The sequence below is a fragment of the Gymnoscopelus braueri genome (assembly GCF_963280865.1).
Source record: "Gymnoscopelus braueri genome assembly, chromosome: 15".
Classification (NCBI taxonomy): domain Eukaryota; kingdom Metazoa; phylum Chordata; class Actinopteri; order Myctophiformes; family Myctophidae; genus Gymnoscopelus; species Gymnoscopelus braueri.
Window position 1 is genome coordinate 42,035,693 of NC_137620.1, and position 19,937 is coordinate 42,055,629.

The 19,937-nt window shown below is 40.0% G+C and overlaps 1 pseudogene across 1 annotated transcript; it reads left to right on the forward strand.

The window, feature by feature from the left end:
- The first annotated feature begins 2,753 nt into the window (after nucleotides 1-2,753).
- LOC308101582 (E3 ubiquitin/ISG15 ligase TRIM25-like) lies at nucleotides 2,754-12,901 on the forward strand (annotated as a pseudogene). Its single transcript has 3 exons — nucleotides 2,754-3,003; nucleotides 8,739-9,074; nucleotides 12,508-12,901. The product of its transcript is annotated as an E3 ubiquitin/ISG15 ligase TRIM25-like (transcript).
- The last annotated feature ends 7,036 nt before the right edge of the window (nucleotides 12,902-19,937 follow it).

Genomic DNA, 19,937 nt, shown 5'->3' on the forward strand with positions numbered 1-19,937 from the left:
GTACTGTTACTCCTCAATGTGTCAATAAGGGTGCAACGGTTAATCAAACTAATTGATTTAATCACTTATACAAAATATATATATATATATTTTTGCTTCTTAGTTTTTTTTCACCCCCCCCCCCCCTTTTTTTTTTTTTCTTCTTGTTTCTCCCATTTTGTAAATGCAGTAAGAACCCTGGAGTCCAATAGGGCTTCAACAGTTACAAACTTAAAACCTGGCATGTTAAAAAAAGAGGGGGACAAATCTTTTGTAATTTCTTTAATAGTCGTTCTATAAGATCTGGCCAAATGAACAAATGTTCCAATTCATATAAAGGAATAAATGTGAGCACTGTGGCTGCAACCTCTATAACAGTGTTTTAGTCTTATTTTGAAGAATGTTTCTCTTTCTGATTCTGTCTCTCTGTGAAAGCTGTCTCCATGTTTAGATGATGTTTTATACAGGATCTGAAGATAGATGTGATAGATGGTTATTTATCTATCTACTTTCTTTCCGTTTGTTTTTGTTTCCGTTTTTGTTTTTTCTTTTTCACAGTTGTGGTTGCTGCTGTCTTGGTCACGTTTGGTCCGTCTGTGTTTTGTTATGTCCCATAAAAGTAGAAAAGAATCGTGGTGATATGTTAACAATGATAACTAATGAAAAAGGTACTGCACGCACATCCGTGGCCCAGGTGCTAGCTAGACAAACAAAGTAATATGAAAAAAATTAAGTTTTATTGTTCATCAACGTTTCGGCCTGTTCAGGACATATATGATCATAGATGTCCTGATGAAGGTCTTTACCAGTGTGCAGACTCTATTCTTTTTTTCAACAATGATTACTAACCCTCGCTTCTCTGTTCCACCTATGTCTCATCAATAAATACAGAAATAAATAAGATTTCTTTTTTGGGGGAAACATAATAATGTAAATCAAGCTTTTCACAAATGAATGCCTGGTATTGACAGACTGATGATGTGGCCTCACTCACACGTTCCTCCACGGTATCAGTCTGGACTTCGGCCCATATAGTCCATGAGCCAGACAAGATTTCATTATCGAAAGAGTGGGCAAAACCATACCTATATTAAATTGTTCATAGGGTCAATACGAGTAAATAAATACATGATAACCTCTCCACAGGAGCAGCTTTTTCATGGTTATCACACATTTTGTTATTTTCCCCATACGTACATGACAGGTGAAAAAATTACACAATTTAAAAAAGAGTTATCATAATGAAACTTCCTGAGTTGATTACTTACATGAAGACAATGATTTATCGTATTACAAGTTTTCTGAAATTGTATATTTAATTATGCAAATTAGGCATTACGAGAATATGCCCGAATTTTTATAACTTTCCAGAATCAACATTGGAACATTGGACAAAGCCAGAGTGAACATTCTTATTTAATTTTGTTAAGATGTTGGAGTCAAAGGTTTTTAACGAGGGAATATTCAATATCTGGCTCAATTTTGGGGCTCTGGCTCATGGACTAAATGCCTAATTTGCATATTTAAATATACAATTTCAGAAAACTTGTAATACGATAAATCATTGTCTTCATGCAAGTAATCAACTCAGGAAGTTTCATTATGATAACTCTTTTTAAAATGTAATTTTTTCACCTGTCATGTACGTATGGGGAAAATAACAAAATGTGTGATAACTATGAAAAAGCTGCTCCTGTGGAGAGGTTATCATATATTTATTTACTCGTATTGACCCTACGAACAATTTAATATAGGTTTGGTTTTGCCCACTCTTTCGATAATCATTGCTCAATTTTGGGGCTCTGGCTCATGGACTAATAGGGCCCATAGTATGAGAAATCAGAAAATGAGCGGGCCAATCAGGGGGCTGCTTTTCACTGTTGTACGGAGAGCAGTTGGAACGCAGTCACTGATTGGTCATGTCTTTGTAATCCTGAGTGTTAAACTCTTAACGCTCCAGGGGCCAGTTGCACCACCTCATACTAAGTTAAAACGTAGCCTAGTTATAGCTTAAATGGCTTTTTAAAAAGCCATTTAACCCATAGCCGGGAAAGTATCTGTGTCATTTTAGATTTCTTTGGCTATTCAAAAATAGCAGATATACAAGCTCATAGCGCGGCACCGAGTGCCACGCTATGAGCTTGTAGATCTGCTATTTTTTAATAGCCAAAGAAATCTAAAATGACAGGGAAGCGTCCCTGGATTGAATGGGTTAAGCTATAACTAGGCTAAGTTTGAACTTAGTGTGAGGTGGTGCAACTGAGCCCAGCCCCTGAATCCATGAGAGAAACTAAATGAAAATTCAGGTGGAGTGTCAGGCTACTCAATACCATGTGTGCCCACTGGAAGAAGTGGAGCGAAAGTGGTCTGTGTGGAACTAGTGAGAATGTCTAGATACTTCACTAAAATACACATTTTCTACCAGAACTGCCCCCCCTTCTCCTTCATGCCGTTCCCTCCTCCAAATAGATACCCCCGATTATCTTGTGACCTCGTGTCACCACCACCAGGCTTTTCCACACGGAGGGGAAATGATGGTGTAGTGTGAGAGTCCAGCTGTACAACGTTCAACCACAAGCTGAACCTGTTTGTGCTACACATTCACTGTCTCTTTTAAACCACTGCCTCCTGCAAACATCCAGGAAGTCCCTCCCTTTGCCTCATAGATGTCTTTGCCTCTCCTAGTTTTCTACAGAGGAAACGAAACCCAGTCTCTCTTCAGAGTAAACCAAAGTGTTGTGTTTTCTCTCAGTGTGAGTGTGGTTGTCAGTCAAATGGCACAACAGCAGCAGCAACAACAGATATGTGAGCTGGACCAGGACCAGTTCTGCTGTTGTTGTTCTGTCTGTCTGTCTGGACCTTCTAAAGGAACCAGTGACTCTACCGTGTGGACACAGTTACTGTAGAAGCTGTATTGAGGGTTACTGGGACCAGTATGAGGAGACTGGAGTCTACAGCTGTCCCCAGTGCAGAGAGAGCTTCAGTCCCAGACCTGTTCTGAGGAAGAACACCTTGCTGGCTGAGGTGAGATGACCTTACAAGTTACAACCACACATTAAACTACATGTTCTGATACACAAAACTCCTTGTTGACTATTTTGATAGATGGTAGTTATACTATATGTTGGTTACTACACATTATGTTACGTATGTTGATAATGTCCAACATAATTATAATAGATACTAGATTAATAATAGATAATAGATTTCCCTTCTAGATAAAGCATGTGTAAGAATGATGTGTACAGTATACTACACCATCATGATCAATCAATCCATTGTGTTCCGCTCATTACATTTCTTTAATAAGCCTGCTGCAGACAATCATTATACAGTATGCCCTGTCATCTTGTTGATATTACTACAGAGCCCTCTGTCAGTCAGTGTAGATTGGTTATACTGAATGCAGTGGTTCTCAAACATTGCATCTGGATCCCCAGGAGGTCCCCAAATGATGATATTATGCTTAATGTGCAACGTTGTTTTCTCACTCAACAGTAAACAAACCAACATACAGTATGTATAGTTTATACAGGGTATCTGTCCATTTTTAAAGTGAAAATGTAAGGACTTTAAAGACCTTTTAAATACCTCTAAAATGAAAAATAAATAAAACATAGCATTACTGCGTCAAAAGTAATCAACAAACTATACCGTATAAAATGGTCAAACATTGGCCAAATATTACCTGACAAAGAGACAGAAAATGTGAAAATAGTCGATCTACAAGCTCAGAGAGGCGTTGTGAGCTTGTAGATCTGCTTGTTCCCCAGGCGGGAGTTGAATCATAATTCTTTTCATTAACTTTACTTCATTTACACCGACTCGTTTTTTCTTCCAAATAAATGTGAGCACTGTGGCTGCAATCTCTATTGCAGAGTGTTTTAGTCTTATTTTGAAGAATGTTTATCCTTCTGTTTCTGTCTCTGTAAACGTTGTCTCCATGTTTAGATGATGTTTGAAACAGGATGTGAAGATAGATGTTAAAATCTGACATGAAAGGACTGACTGTGTGTGTGTGTGTGTGTGTGTGTGTGTGTGTGTGTGTGTGTGTGTGTGTGTGTGTGTGTGTGTGTGTGTGTGTGTGTGTGTGTGTGTGTGTGTGTGTGTGAGTGTGTTTGTGTCTGTGTGTGTGTGTGCATACATGCGTCAGTTCCACTCCCACCATAACCAGCCCCCCCCCCCCCCCCTCGGACAGCAGCGGCAGCTCCTCCAGTTTCCAGGCCCCCGACTCGGAGCGCCAGCCCCAGGACGGGAGGCCCCCCATGGGCTCCACGCTGAGCTTCTCCCTGGTGGGCGGCGGGGGCTGCTCCGCCGACGAGAACAGCATCTGGATCAAGCAGGCGACGCCCCAGGAGGAGGAGGAGAGTACGCCCTCCTCCTCCGCCGTCACCAACTTCTGGGACTTTTTCACCGGGAAGGGCTTGTCCGAGTCCGAGACCATCGTATTATGGAGAGGGAGAGGATGAAGGAAGAGAGAGAAAGAGGGAGAGGGGGAGAGAGAGAGTGTGCGTGCGTGTTCGGCGTGCGTGCGTGTGTGTGTTAGGGCATTCACCGAATAGTCGAATATTCGAATATTCGAATATTAAAGCCACTATTCGACGTTATAAAATGGCGTCGACTATTCGGCATTTTTTTTAAATTATTTTTGGGGGGATTATTTTATGGTTTACAGCTTGGATAGATAGGCAGTCAGAAGAATGAGTTGTCACTGCCCTCTCGTGGATGAATTTGTTAATGCTCTATACTGACGTCATGTGTCACCTGACTCACCTAACCATTGGAACAAACGCATCACAAACAAACAGCGACAAAGAAAAACATGGAGCAGGAAAAAGAGCCGGAGAAAGAGGCAGAGAAAAATGCGACTGACACTGCTAAAAATTTAACATCAAAAGCGTGGAAATACTTTACAAGAGAAGGTAACACTGTGACCTGCAAAATATGTAAGGTCAAGCTAAAATATCACAGCAGTACCACCACCATGCTCAACCACTTGACCAAGCACCCGTCGTCGGCGCCAAGCACAAGCAGCCACCGCAGCGACAATGCGAGCCGAAAAGAAAAGTGTCAACAAAGGCAGACCACAATCGGAGAATTCTCCAAACATCCCATCACCGACAGCAGAAAAAAGAAAATAACAAGTCTGTTAGTCAACTTCATTGTTAAGGATACAAGACCACTGGCTGCAGTGTCGGGAAGGGGCTTTAAGGACATCATCAAATTCTTTGAACCAGGCTACGTTATCCCCTCACATGCTACAATATGGAAAACCATCAACCTCCACTATGATGAACTGCGAGCGCAATTAGAAGCTGAATTGAAAGATCCGACTGTTTCACTCACCACAGACCTCTGGACGTCTCCCACCATGGAGCCATATATCACCGTGACAGCGCATTATCTCACCAACGACTGGGAGATGCATGCAAAGGTCCTCACTACCTGCTTAATGCCAGAGAGACATACTGCTGTCAACATAGCCAAAAGGATGACGGCTACAATCAAAGAGTGGGGCCTGAAGGTCTACTGCGTTGTACACGATAATGCCAGCAGCATGAACCTAGCGATGAGTTTGTGTGCGGAGATCCCGGAAGATCTTGGCTGCACTGGCCATACATTACAGTTGGCAGTTAAGGCAGGGTTGGATTTACCCGAAGTAGCCAGAACCATCGATGCGGCCAGGCGAGTGGTTAGTCATTTCCGCCACTCTGCTAAAGCAACATGTGCACTGAAGAAACGACAAACCCAGTTCGCCGTAAAAAAGAACAGGCTCCAAAATGACTGTGCCACGCGTTGGAATTCAACCTTCACAATGCTGGAGCGACTTAACGAGCAGCGCATCCCTGTCCAAGCCGTACTGGAAGACGAGACAGTCACCAAACCCACCGTGAGAAGAAACCTCCAAATGAGAGCCTCACAATGGGAGCTGATCCAGCAGCTACTGCCCGTGCTTCGCCCCCTTGCAAAGGCAACTACCATCATGTGTGGGGAATTGCATGTTGGACTCTCATTTATTTATCCTGTTATCCTCAACCTACTGGCTGATGGTCCCGATGGGTTGTTAAGAGTTGATGAGTCTGATTTAGCAGCAGCCCGCAACTTTAAGAAAACTGTGCAAACACAGCTGAGAACCAGATTCAAGTTGGACACAGCTGACTACGACTTGGCGGGCTCGATTCCTATCATCGCCTGTATACTGGATCCGAGGTTCAAAGATCTCTGCTTCCTCCCAGAGAACACCAGACTGCGGGTTAAACGCACCCTGATTCAACTACTGCAAGATGAGGAGTCTGACCAGACTGCAGATACAGCAGGTAAATGTATTTATATTGTATTTATTATGAATGTATTATATGCTAAATGCAAAATTGGATGTATAAACTGTCATTCACTGAAACGTGGAACATACACTCAATCGGTATTCTGACTTATTTATTCCACAGACGCCCCTGAAGATACCGCCGTGGACAGCGAGACGGAGGAGACGGCGGAGACGGGGGAGCCAGAGGAGAAAAAAACGCGACTCGAAAGTGATCATGAGGAGCTGTTTGGGCCTCACTATGCCAGCAAAAAAGCACAGAGTGTAAACAGCACTTGCACAGAGGAGGTACAGGATTATCTCCAGATCACCCGCATTCCCACAACGAGCAGCCCTCTGAAGTGGTGGGCGCGCTATGAGAAGGAGTTCCCTCGTTTGGCCAAGCTGGCCAAAACCTACCTGGCTGTCCCAGCCACCAGTACCCCGAGTGAAAGGGTGTTTTCACTCGCTGGGAACACGATTACCAGGCAGCGATCAAGCTTACACCCAGCTCACGTGGATATCCTTATCTTCTTGAATGCCAACAGTCGGGAGCACAAGTCTACGACCATAATAAACGAGGAGGACTTTGTCGACAGCGAGTAGTCTAGAAGACGATGTTACAGTAAATATGCGTATCTTTTTATTACCATATTGGCTCGACTCGACCGACCACCTACTGTGGAATAAGTAGCCTATGTTCTGGACTATAGGTGGCCCGTTTCTTAGCGGTGGTGAGTAGCAGGCCTGGCCTACGTTTTGTTTACAACTGTCTTATTTGCAAAGTTAAAAAGTGTAAAAGTTAAAGTGATCGTTTATATTTTTATTGTATTATTTATTTTACGTTTGTTTGCAAAAGAATGCCAGCAGTCCTGTTTTTTTTCTTTGTCATACAATTGATTGATTGATGTTTTATTAGACAGAAATGTAAAACAGCACGAGTACAATAAACAAATACATTGGTAAACGTTAAGCAACCTGTGGAAATTCATATTTATTGCTGAGATTACGTTTAATAATAAGTTGATCTTGTATTTAAAACTGTCGTATCGCACGTATCACAATGCATCATAGCCTAATGACCGAAGTTGGACATAACTGCTTGTTGCTGGTTATATTTGTTTGAACAGTCATTTCATGCTAAAGTAACATAATTTAAGTTCGGCCTATTTAGATATTAGAAAAGGAAAGAGAAACACTCCCGCAAGTAACTGTTGCTTTGTTAGTGCAGTCAAACTATATACAGCTGTCAAACAAACCATGGCTACCAGGGGAAATCCTATGGGGAAATCCCAATGACGCAGATAGCACACACAAACTTGCTGTTGGCTTAGTCCAATCAGGTCGCGGCTCATTGGTAAACAGCCACTGGTATTTCACTAACCCTCGGGTTTGTCCCGCCTCCTAATTAGTTAACCGTTTACTGACTTGTTATGTTTAGCCTCGCAACACAGCATTTCAACGAGAGGCCGAGGATTGCTCGTTTTTTATTGGATAAAAAAAAAGAGTTGCGTCTGCCGAATAGTCGACTATTCGAATACTTTTGGGTCGAATAGTTCGAATACCATAAATCACTATTCGTTAATGCCCTAGTGTGTGTGTGTGTGTGTGTGTGTGTGTGTGCGTGTGCGTGTGTGCGTGTGTGCGTGTGTGTGTGTGTGTGTGTGTGTGTGTGTGTGCACGAGCGTGCATGCGTGCATAGTGAAGAGAAAGACAAAAAGGAAGGAGAAGGAAAAGGCTAACATTTGCCCTCAGAGACATTAACCACATGAACCCTAGCGTCCCCTTTCTGGGCATGTCGTAAATAGCCGATCTACAAGTTCACAGCGTGTCTGTAGAATAATCTATTATTATGATGTAACGGTGGCGTTTGTATTGACATTACCTGCACATGTGGCCTTCTAGCACCTTCCTGTATCTTATTTTCAGAAGGATATTTAGTCATAATAATAAGTACAAATATATACAATTCTAAAAACTACAGCTCTGACCTACAGTGTTGAAATCAGGGGACTTTGCACATGTCACATGAGAGTCACATGAGAGTGTTGAGAGGGTTGATTGATTAGGTCAGATAAGGAGCTGGGGTACAGTGGCCATTGTTATAGAATAGTGCTAAAGCCTGTGTTTCCACATTTAAGACAATACACAAGTCACATGATTAATCACCCGAAGGTTTCACCCACATGGGTAGACCAACCCATATAAATAGAGTGGATGCTTGCTGAACAGGAGTGTGTTCTGCATGCATCAGTGTTACTTGTGACCAGGGTGTTATTGCTGTGTTTGTCATTTTCCATTATGAGCGCCGAGGGACTGACGGTAAGAATTGAGAGCGTGTTTACACAGCGATAAATGTTTATATTTCTGATATGTTTTATAGTTGTGTGTGTGTGTCTCATGTCAGTAATTTGTCGTTGTGTTGTTGTTTGTGTTACCTCTTTCTCTTTACTTCCAGGGTGTGATGAAGCTGAGCAGTACAGGAGGTCCAGCAGACGTGGCCTGTGATTTCTGCACCGGAGCCAGACCTCACAAAGCTCTCATGTCTTGTCTGGTGTGTCTGGTATCTTGCTGTGAGACTCACCTCCAGCCTCACTACAATGTTCCTGTGTTGAAGAAGCACAAGTTGGTCCCAGCCACCAACAAACTGCAGGAGAAGATGTGCTCCAGTCATGACAAGCTGATGGAGGTGTTCTGTCGCACAGACCGCCAGTGTATCTGCTATCAGTGCCTCATGGATGAACATAAGGGCCATGACACGGTGTCAGCTGATGCAGAGAAGGCAGAGAAACAGGTAGGACCACCATCACTTGAAGATAAATCATAAGATAGAGCATGTTTTCAAGATAGAAGCAGAAATAAATGACCATGTCAGAGACATAAAAAGCACAAATCAGGGTGTAATAAAAAGTATTAAAGGATGAAGAACACTCATTTTGGACCCAATGAAAAACAGAGGCGATTTATAACTGTTCATGAATGGTATTTAATGTCCATTAATCTTGCCCCTGTAAAAGTGTATTTTGAGGAAGTTACAGAGTTGATTTAAGATGATTGGATGCAAACTAAACTGTTTCAAATCTCACTAGTTTTTACCCTGTATCCTATATGAGTTCTCTTTCTCCTGATTGGATAGAATCAGTGGTGGAAAAAGTAATCAATTGTTTTACGTAAATCTACAAAGTGACTAGTAACTAAAGTTTTCACATAATTGTAGTGGAGTAAAAGTACAATATTTGCCTCTGAGATGTAGTGGATTAGAAGTAAAAGTACTGAAAACTGGAAATACTCAAATAAAGTAAAAACATCTCAAAATTGTACTTAAGTACAGTACTTGAGTAAATGTACTTAGTTACTTTACACCACTGGATAGAATTGGTATCCCGATTTGAAAATGTGCTTTGTTTACAAGCCAAGCTGTCTCTTCCTGTTTCTTGCAGAAACAGCTGGTGACAATTCAGGAGGAAGTCCAGCAGAAGATCCAGGAGAAAAAGAAGGAGCTGAAAGACCTGAGACAGGTCATGGAGGCCCTGGACGTGAGCTGATATTATGATAATAGTTCTTGTTCTTGTGTTAACTGTGATGCTATATGGATGAGACAGTGCCTTGTGTCATCAGAAGCACTAAAGCAGTGGTTCTAAAACCTTTTCATGTCAAGGACCCCCAATTAATATGTATTTGGCTGTGGACCCCCATTTGAAAATACTTGTGTGCCAGCAACCCACATATAATATTTGTGAGACTGCGTAGGCGTTTTCCATGCGGCAACATCTCAAAAAGTCTGTGGTTGGGATGGTTTTGATCTTTGATGATTTGAAAATAGCAGATCTGTCTATAGATCTGCTATAAAAAAGAAAAAAAAAGAAACAACATTATTGTAGATTGTTTTTGAAACATTTTAACAACACTGTGTGTGTGTGTGTGTGTGTGTGTGTGTGTGTGTGTGTGTGTGTGTGTGTGTGTGTGTGTGTGTGTGTGTGTGTGTGTGTGTGTGTGTGTGTGTGTGTGTGTGTGTGAAGCAGAGCTCTGCAGAAGCAGCAGTGGAGGCCAGTGACAGGATCTTCAGTGAGATGATGGTCTCCATTGAGAGAAGACGCAGTGAGCTTAAAGAACTGATCAGAGATCAGCAGCAGACTGCAGTGGCTCAGACTGAGGCTCTCCTGAGGCAGCTGGAGGACCACATGGAGCAGCTGGAGAGGAGACATGCTGACCTGGAGGAGCTGTCCAACACTGATGACATCATCACTTTCATTCAGGTTCCACACATGGCATTTTACTGTTTGGTTTTGACTCATTTAGGAGAAATCAGCTTCATATTTCATTTCATTCCATCATGTCATATTATATTACATTACATCATAGTATATTACATGACATGGCATAACATGACATTATTAATGTTGGTAGTTACTAATACTAACATAGTTCTAGTATACAGTAGTTGTACAGACCAGAATAACAATGTCAGAATTAGGCCTGTCACAATTATTACATAATGGCCTAATCACAAATATTTGAGATAATCACAATTATTTTCTACAATTGTCATAATTATAAACATAAAAAAATAATAGAAGGTCTACAAGATCAGCTTCTGAGCTTGTAGATTGGCTTCTTCCACTGTTTTGTAAAATATTTTGAAAGTATAACATTATTCAATATCTGCCCTGTACAATTTGTGTTCGTAGTATGTGCTGGTTGAACAACAAGGACATCAGCTCAACTCCACCAATTGTGATCAATATTCTAATCTATCTCTGTCTATACTGGTTTACTTGTCTATCTCCAGAGTTTCCAGTCTCTCTCCAGTTCCAGTGGATCTCCAGTCTCACCCAGTGTGGTCATCTGTCCTCTGAGGTCCTTCACAGATGTGATTGATGTGGTGTCTGGTCTGAGAGACCAACTAGACAACATCCTGAAGACAACTTGGCCAGCGATATCAAAGAGAGGTGAGATTTAAATGTGTTTCTTGTTTTTCTAACCAGCCATCATAGTAAACATGGATTGATGAAGTCAGAAGGCAACTGGAGATATTTGAACTGGAGCAGACTGATGGTACACAGGTTGGCTGTCTGTCAGATTGGACAGTAACATTGAAGAATTTAAGCAAGAATATTCCTCAAAGGAGAGGTTAGGGTCAGATTTAAATGTCTATTGTTTTAACCGGCCCCTATACTGTACAGTACATTTCTAAGTGTTGAAACAGTTTGTACAGGTGGAAGTATGTATGGGAAGGCTACTAAAGCCTGTAGTATGGCGGGCAGTAGATTAGTGTGACCTGTGTTTCATGTCACCCGCTACAGTATATAAATGCACCATTTAATATTTATTATTATTATCTCCTGATTGAATGAAATGTGAAACCCACCTGAAAATATATTTTCTGAAGAGCTGGGAGAAAGCTGTTACTGAACAAACACTATATAATAGCAATGATTACTATCAAGCTATAATAGCTTGAACTTTTTGACAAAACCCTTGGAACTTCAGTTTAATCCATTCTTCAGTATGATGTCTGTCATATATGCTATATATGTGACTGTGCCTTTAAGAGAGCTACGTTACGACACTGCCGTAAAGCAGGCCTGTTGTCTTTTATGTCAGTCGTATGTTGTGACCTCCTGTAGGCTCACGCTGTATGTTGTACATGCCTGAAGTCAGCAGTAAAGTCTATTGGATTTGACCCTTTGTGTGGACATAGAAATCCTTTACAATGTCATGATGACCTTTACTGTTTTCTTGTGTCTCCAGTTGATGTTTTACATCCAGCGGAGCCTCAGACCAGAAAGGACTTTTTACAATGTGAGTCCATGTTGATGCAGGTTCTGAACGTTGAAGTTTCATTCTGATATGTTGTTATTTAAAGCTCTAATGAGTTTGATCTGAGAGACTAACTCTAAACACAATAAGGTTCATGAGGTTTGATTTTTCTTTTGTCGTGTGTTCTCACAGATTCCTCTCCTCTGTCTCTGGACATGAACACAATAAGCAAAGCTCTCTCCCTGTCAGAGGAGAAGAGGAAGGTGACTTTAACACCACAACAACAACCTTACCCTGATCATGCAGAGAGATTTACTAAATGTCAGGTGTTGTGTACAGAGGGTCTGTCTGAACGTTGTTACTGGGAAGTAGAGTGGATTGGTGGAGCGGTTCGTATAGCAGTCTGTTATAAAGACGTCAGCAGACAAGCCGACTTTGGAGACAATGATAAATCCTGGGTTTTACAGTGCTATGATCAAAACTACAGTTTCAGACACAACTGTGTTAACACTAAAGTGTCAGGGCCTCTCTCCTCCAGAGTGGGGGTGTACCTGGACCACAAGGCAGGTACTCTGTCCTTCTACAGTGTTTCTGACACAATGACCCTCCTACACACAGTTCAAACCACGTTCACACAACCTCTCTATCCAGGGATAGTAGTTTTTCACCATGGAGATACAGCAGAGCTGTGTAAGACATGGTAGACATGTTAAGAATACTGATGATGATATTCAGTTAAAAACTTTGTTTTCTTCATTTGATGATAGATTTTCTCTTCTAGATAAAGCATGTGTAAGAATGATGTGTACAGTATACTACACCATCATGATCAATCAATCCATTGTGTTCCACTCATTGCATTTCTTTAATAAGCCTGCTGCAGACAATCATTATACAGTATGCCCTGTTATCTTGTTGATATTACTACAGAGCCCTCTGTCAGTCTGTGTAGATTGGTTCCTACCTATGTTGAATGAACTTATTGTAAGTCGCTTTGGATAAAAGCGTCTGCTAAATGACTGTAATGTAATGTAATGTAATGTTATACTAAATGTAGTGGTTCTCAAACTGTGGGTCTGCACATTTCTAAAGTGACAATTTAAGGACTTTTAAGACCTATTGAATACCTCTAAAATATTTTAATAAAACATGGCATTACTGCGTCAAAAGTAATCAACAAACTATACTATAAAAACTGGTGAAACATTGGCCAAATATTACCTGACTTAGAGACAGAAAATGTGAAAATAGCTGATCTACATGCTCACAACGCCTTGCAACGCGAGGCTTTGTGAGCTTGTAGATCTGCTATTTTCACAATATCAATGGAGTTACACTAAATGTAATGCTTCCACTCCTGCAATTCCAAGTGCTTGTCAGGGTGGGTGGTCCCCTGTTCAAATATGATTCTTTTCAGGGGTCCCCAGTTCAATTATGATTTTTGGTGGGTCCCCAGTTCAAATATTATTTTGGGGGGTCCCCAGTTCAAATAGGATTATTCTGGGAGGTCGCGGCCTGAAAAGTGTGAGAACCACTGGTCTTACTCCTCAATGTGTCAATAGGGTATTGTGTGTCAACGGTTATTCGATTTAATCATTTATAAAAATATGTGTGTAAAAGTCAAACTTGTGTCTATGCTACATTGTTCCCTGCACAATGATAATAATTACATATTATACATAGTGTAAATATAATGCTGAGTTTGCTTTTATCCACTTTCTATGTTTTACTAATTGAACACTTAAACAATTTAGCCAGTAATCTTCAATACATGTTCTATATACATGTAATTACTTTCCATCAGAGGCTTCCACACATAGATTCATAATGAATGACATCATTGACATGCCATATCATCATAACTCATTAAACGTTGGATTACAACTGGACTTTGTATCATTTATTACTTATTTTCCCGTTGCACAATGATGAATGAACTGTCTCTTTTCTTCAGTCAGTTTATTAGAACTTCTTCAGCAAAATAGATGTTTTCAAGTTCACATAACTTTCTCAATAGTACAATAGACCAGTGGTGTAAAGTAACTAAGTACATCTACTCAAGTACTGTACTTAAGTACAATTCAGAGTTATTTTTACTTTACTGTAGTACTTCCCCTTTTTAACATTTTATTGGACAGAAATGTAAAAACAGCACGAGTACAGTCAAACACTTTGTCTAGAAGGATAACACCACAAAAGTCCTTGCGGTCTTGTTTCCATTGGGGTTCTAGGTACTGGGGGCATTGACCCTTTGACTATCTTAAAACTACACCCCATCACTCAAATACCCCTTAATTGCCTCTGAGATGTAGTGGAGAATTAATAGTCACTAAGTCAGTCAATAGGCTGTTGTTTATCTATAACCCCCCAGTGGTTCTCAACCTGTTCAGGCTGTGACCCCCAAAAATAATCATAATTGAACTGGTAACAGACTGTACAATGAAAGATTATAGGCCTTTAAATCGGTTAATTTAGCAAAGTGTTAAAACTGCACATTACAAAATACGGTAGCTGATCTGCAGTGAAGCTATTTTCGCTATTTTAAAATGGTTTTCAAAATAAAAAATAAGATAAGCCATAAGACGGCTTGCAAAATAGGGAATATGTTTGATAAAGTGAGTGATACAGACAGCACAGGTGTAAAAATAAATAAAAAAAATAAGATAGGAGTGTCCGCTGGCCTGGCGGTCCAGACGCATACCACATATGCTGGTAGTCCAGCTTGACAGGGTGTGGCGGGTTCGACTCCCGGTCCCGACGACCTTTGCTGTATGTCATCCCCCCATCTCTCCCCATGTCCTGTCAGCCTACTATCCTATCAATAAAGGCAGAAAAAGTTCCCAAAAATATCTTTAAAAAATAAATAAAAATACTTGACCCTATTATAAATTAGTCTATCGTGTCTGTCAAATTCATGCAGTTTTAACATAATTCACCACTATGTATTTCAAGTTTCAATTCAAAAATCCAATGTGTGGCCCTTCATTCACTTTATCAAAGTCAGTTTGGCCCCTATAGATTTTTTTTTGCACCCCTGTTTTTTATGTCCAGTGAAGTCGAGACCTACAAAACCAAAACATCTGGGGAAAAATGATTGTTTTTCTAAAAACATCATTCAATCATAATATCTCAGAATGTGACATATTATGCATGCACAGTAGACTAATGACTATATTTCAGAAACTGATTCCCTGGGAAATACATATTTCAAAATGATGGCAGACGCATATCATGTTTATTAACCACTTAAACCTCATATGGGTAACCAGAGTCCCTCAGGGCTCAATACTAGTGTCTTTTCTGTTTTGGGTTATTGTGGGGAAAGCTTTTGCTGAAAATAGCCGATCGGCAAGCTCACAACGCGCGACGCGTTGTGAGCTTGTCGATCGGCTATTTTCTGTGACCACAATACGGATACTGGGGTTTTTAAGTGGTTAAAAACAATATTGAATATAGAAGTCCTAAGTACATTGGCTGTATCATTTTGTTTTGTTTATTTAGTCACAAGCTCTCTAATGCTTTTCATCAGTTCATCAGACAGATTAAAGGGCCACTTCCCTGATTTTGAACCCAAATCCTGTTTTCATGAAGTGGAGGACAAAATAAAGATGATTTGGCAGTGCTTCTATGTTTTTATTTTGAATTTGGAATGTTTACTCTTTGACATCACAGGGTGAACCTTAGGTCCTCCTATAGACTACTTGGACAACAGTGTTTCCTGTAAACTGTAGTTCCAGTCGGAACTATACTAATATCAGCTGGAGTCCTGTGTGACTACATCTTCTCATGTGTGTACGCTCCAAGAACACATGCCTCCTGGAAGCAGACCTCAAAGAGAGAGTGATTATTAAAATAAAAGCTCAATATAACCCAAATGAACTTCCTGTATTAGCCTGTTTTTGTCCAACTTTACCCAACAGTCAACATGCATGTGTGTGTTTTCACTTTAGTGAGGGAGCCCTGGCTAGGAGTGGTTTTGGAAGGGAGGTGTGCTAGTTGCTGCTGCTAGTTGCTGCTCTAGTTGCTGCTCTAGTTGCTGCTCTAGTTGCTGGTGCTAGTTGCTGCTGCTAGTTGAAATATGAATGAATATACAATGGAAATCAATCCAGAGGAACACATACTTCTGTCCATTATTCTTTCCGTTCATAGGATGACAATTTCAAATATTAATCTCTTTCCCATCCACAAATAGTGCTGCTGTCACTATTTTGGCCATTAAACTAAAATATGATTTGTTATTTTCACTACCTTTGTGTAACAGTGTCACATCACGAAGTAGGGCATTATTTATTTTCAGAAGAAAATCATAAAGTTTAAATATGGAGATAAAGGTTTTCTGCATAACAGCGACAATACAGTATTTTGATAGTTTGAATGTGAGCTTGAACAAGCCTAATTGTATCCAATAAAACATATTCATAATAAGATGTACTTTTCATGTCATAGTTCTTTTCAAGAGCAGTGGACCTCTATTGTTATTAACCAAGAGATTAATCAAACACTTTTCTGTTGGGTTGATAGTGTCCTCAAACTAAATATTGTACATCATTATTATGCCTTTACCCTGATATTTGCTCAAGAAAAAAAAGTAAATATTGTACATCATTATTATGCCTTTACTCTGATATTTGCCCAAGAAAAAAATTGTTCCATTTTTATTGACAGCAAAATCCTGCATGGCTATAAGCAAACGAATGGTGAACGCTGCCCCCTTGTGTCCAAAGTGAAACATAACCTGAATGTTTCAGGTTAACAAGATCTCATATAATGCAAGTTTGCATTCACAGTATGTACAGTTGTTTGTTTTAGTTTTTTTTTAGTTTTTTTCAGCATTCCACAAGTTTAACAAATACGTACATTCAATTCTCACTGGAAAAGATTGACACAGTGAGGCTTGGAAAGCGAAAGCTAATGATTATTATGAGGTCCTATTCAGAGGTCTGAGAGTGTTTTTAATGAATGGTTCCTTGTTTTCCTTCCAGAATACAGTAGCCTGCTTGCATAGTGCCTGTTGCTTTGCTGTGAAAGAACATGAGGTGTTGACCGTTCTGCTGTACAACAGAGATTTACTATTGTGGTATATTGAAATAGCATAGTTAAAGAGATACCTGAGATGAACACACATAAGGGCTTACAGAGCCTGATTTGAGCCACATAATTAACAGGCCTCAAAACACTCATCCCCCACTGAATGCCACACACTGGAAACTCCGATGGTCAATGATTAACTGTGATCGAAAACAGCACATAGTGTTCGTACTTACATACATGTATCTATACATAATATCATATACCATTATACACTAATATACCAGTACCCATATTGTAATGCACTCACACTACAATGTAACCATGCACATTACTAATGAAGGCCTACTGCGTCAGCCTTCTAACTGATACTAGAAGGTTCTAGATTAGGTGCAGAAACCTCAAAGCCTTTTCACAGGGAATAAAGGACCCATTCCATTGGGTATCCAGGGGCCAGTGCTCCTGGACCTTCTGACCTTAGTTGACCACTACATTGTCTTATCTAACTTATGTACAATGGATTCACACGCACCCACCCAAACTTAATTTAGCACACACACATTTACACACCGTCTTAGTATTTGTAACACACACACACCTACGTGCATACTGAAGCACATCATTGCATACCCACACACACATTGGATACACACTGTTTAGACATCTGGATCTTAACACACACACCTCGTGCACACGCCTATAGAAAACAGGGTATAAATGTCTACCATGTGCTGAACTCTGTCTCTTTTCCTGCCGAAAGCTGCCATGTGATGTTAACTCTTGACTCTCCTTAAATAAAGTAACCAAGTAGAAGCCATGCCTGGACTCTTTCATTCATCTCAATAGAGGCAAATAGTTCCACAGATTAATGCACTTTACCACACTATATTCCATAATTACAGTACAAGATTATAGGCCTATATTTTGGTCTCTACACTTATGCTTTTCTATTCCATGTTAATGTAAACCAACAGCCAATGCCTAAAAGTGTGTATACTTTGAAACTTGTGTGTTTTGAGCTTTTTCATCTGGACCATGTACATAACACAGCTATGAATTACTGTAGGAGAGGTTTTATAGCACACCATTTTTGTTTACAGTGAAGTCAAGACAAAGAAATAACAAAGAAATCTGGGGGAAAACAATATTTTGTCCATCATTCAACCATAATATCTCAGAATGTGACATTATGCATGCGAATTCCCGCATATCTGAGTAAATACCTCCAAAAGGTTAGCGACACCCACAGTCACAATACCAGAGGGAGCGTTAACAACAATTTGGTACCACCCACCCATAAAACAAACATGGGCAAATTCTCCTTCTACAGCACTGCCACCCAGGATTGGAATAGTCTAACTCCATCCCTCAAAAAATGCAGTTCGCTGGGCTCATTTAAAAGAGCCTTAAAAAATCACCTTTTAGGAGGCCAAAGGAGGAGGTAGTACCATTTTCCCGTTAGACAGCAGACCCTCCCCCCCCTGTTCTTGTACATATTGTTTTTTTCCCCCCTCTTTTTTTTGTTTTGTTGTACATAGTGTTTTTTTTTTTTTTTTTTCTGTTTATTTTGTAATGATATTTGAACTGTGGTGCCACTATATATGCCTATGAATTGAATTCCCAAGGCCCTCATTGGAAACAAGTCCGCAAGGACTTTTATGAACGGACCTGTTAGACAAAGTATTTTAAATGTAACTGTGCTGTTTTACATTTTTTTGCCTAATAAAATATTCAATCAATCAATCAAGTGAAGAAGAACACCTTGCTGGCTGAGGTGAGATGACCTTACAAGTTACAACCACACATTAAACTACAGTACATGTTCTGATACACAAAACTCCTTGTTGACTATTTTGATAGATGGTAGTTATACTATATGTTGGTTACTACACATTATGTTATGTATGTTGATAATGTCCAACATAATTATAATAATAGATACTAGATTAATAATAGATAATAGATTTCCCTTCTAGATAAAGCATGTGTAAGAATGATGTGTACAGTATACTACACCATCATGATCAATCAATCCATTGTGTTCCGCTCATTACATTTCTTTAATAAGCCTGCTGCAGACAATCATTATACAGTATGCCCTGTTATCTTGTTGATATTACTACAGAGCCCTCTGTCAGTCAGTGTAGATTGGTTATACTGAATGTAGTGGTTCTCAAACTTTGGATCTGGATTCCCAGTATGATGATATTATGCTTAATGTGCAACATTATTTTCTCACTCAACAGTAAACAAACCAACATACAGTATGTATAGTTTATACAGGGTATCTGTCCATTTTTAAAGTGACAATTTAAGGACTTTAAAGACCTTTTAAATACCTCTAAAATGAAAATTAAAACATAGCATTACTGCGTCAAAAGTAATCAACAAACTATACCGTATAAAATGGTCAAACATTGGCCAAATATTACCTGACAAAAATGTGAAAATAGTCGATCTACAAGCTCAGAGAGGCGTTGTGAGCTTGTAGATCTGCTTGTCCCCCAGGCGGGAGTTGAATCATAATTATTTTCATTAACTTTACTTCATTTACACCGACTCGTTTTTTCTTCAAAATAAATGTGAGCACTGTGGCTGCAATCTCTATTGCAGAGTGTTTTAGTCTTATTTTGAAGAATGTTTATCCTTCTGTTTCTGTCTCTGTAAACGTTGTCTCCATGTTTAGATGATGTTTGATACAGGATGTGAAGATAGATGTTAAAATCTGACATGAAAGGACTGACTGTGTGTGTGTGTGTGTGTGTGTGTGTGTGTGTGTGTGTGTGTGTGTGTGTGTGTGTGTGTGTGTGTGTGTGTGTGTGTGTGTGTATATTACTGACTATTAAAAACTATTTGTCTCTCCATCGCC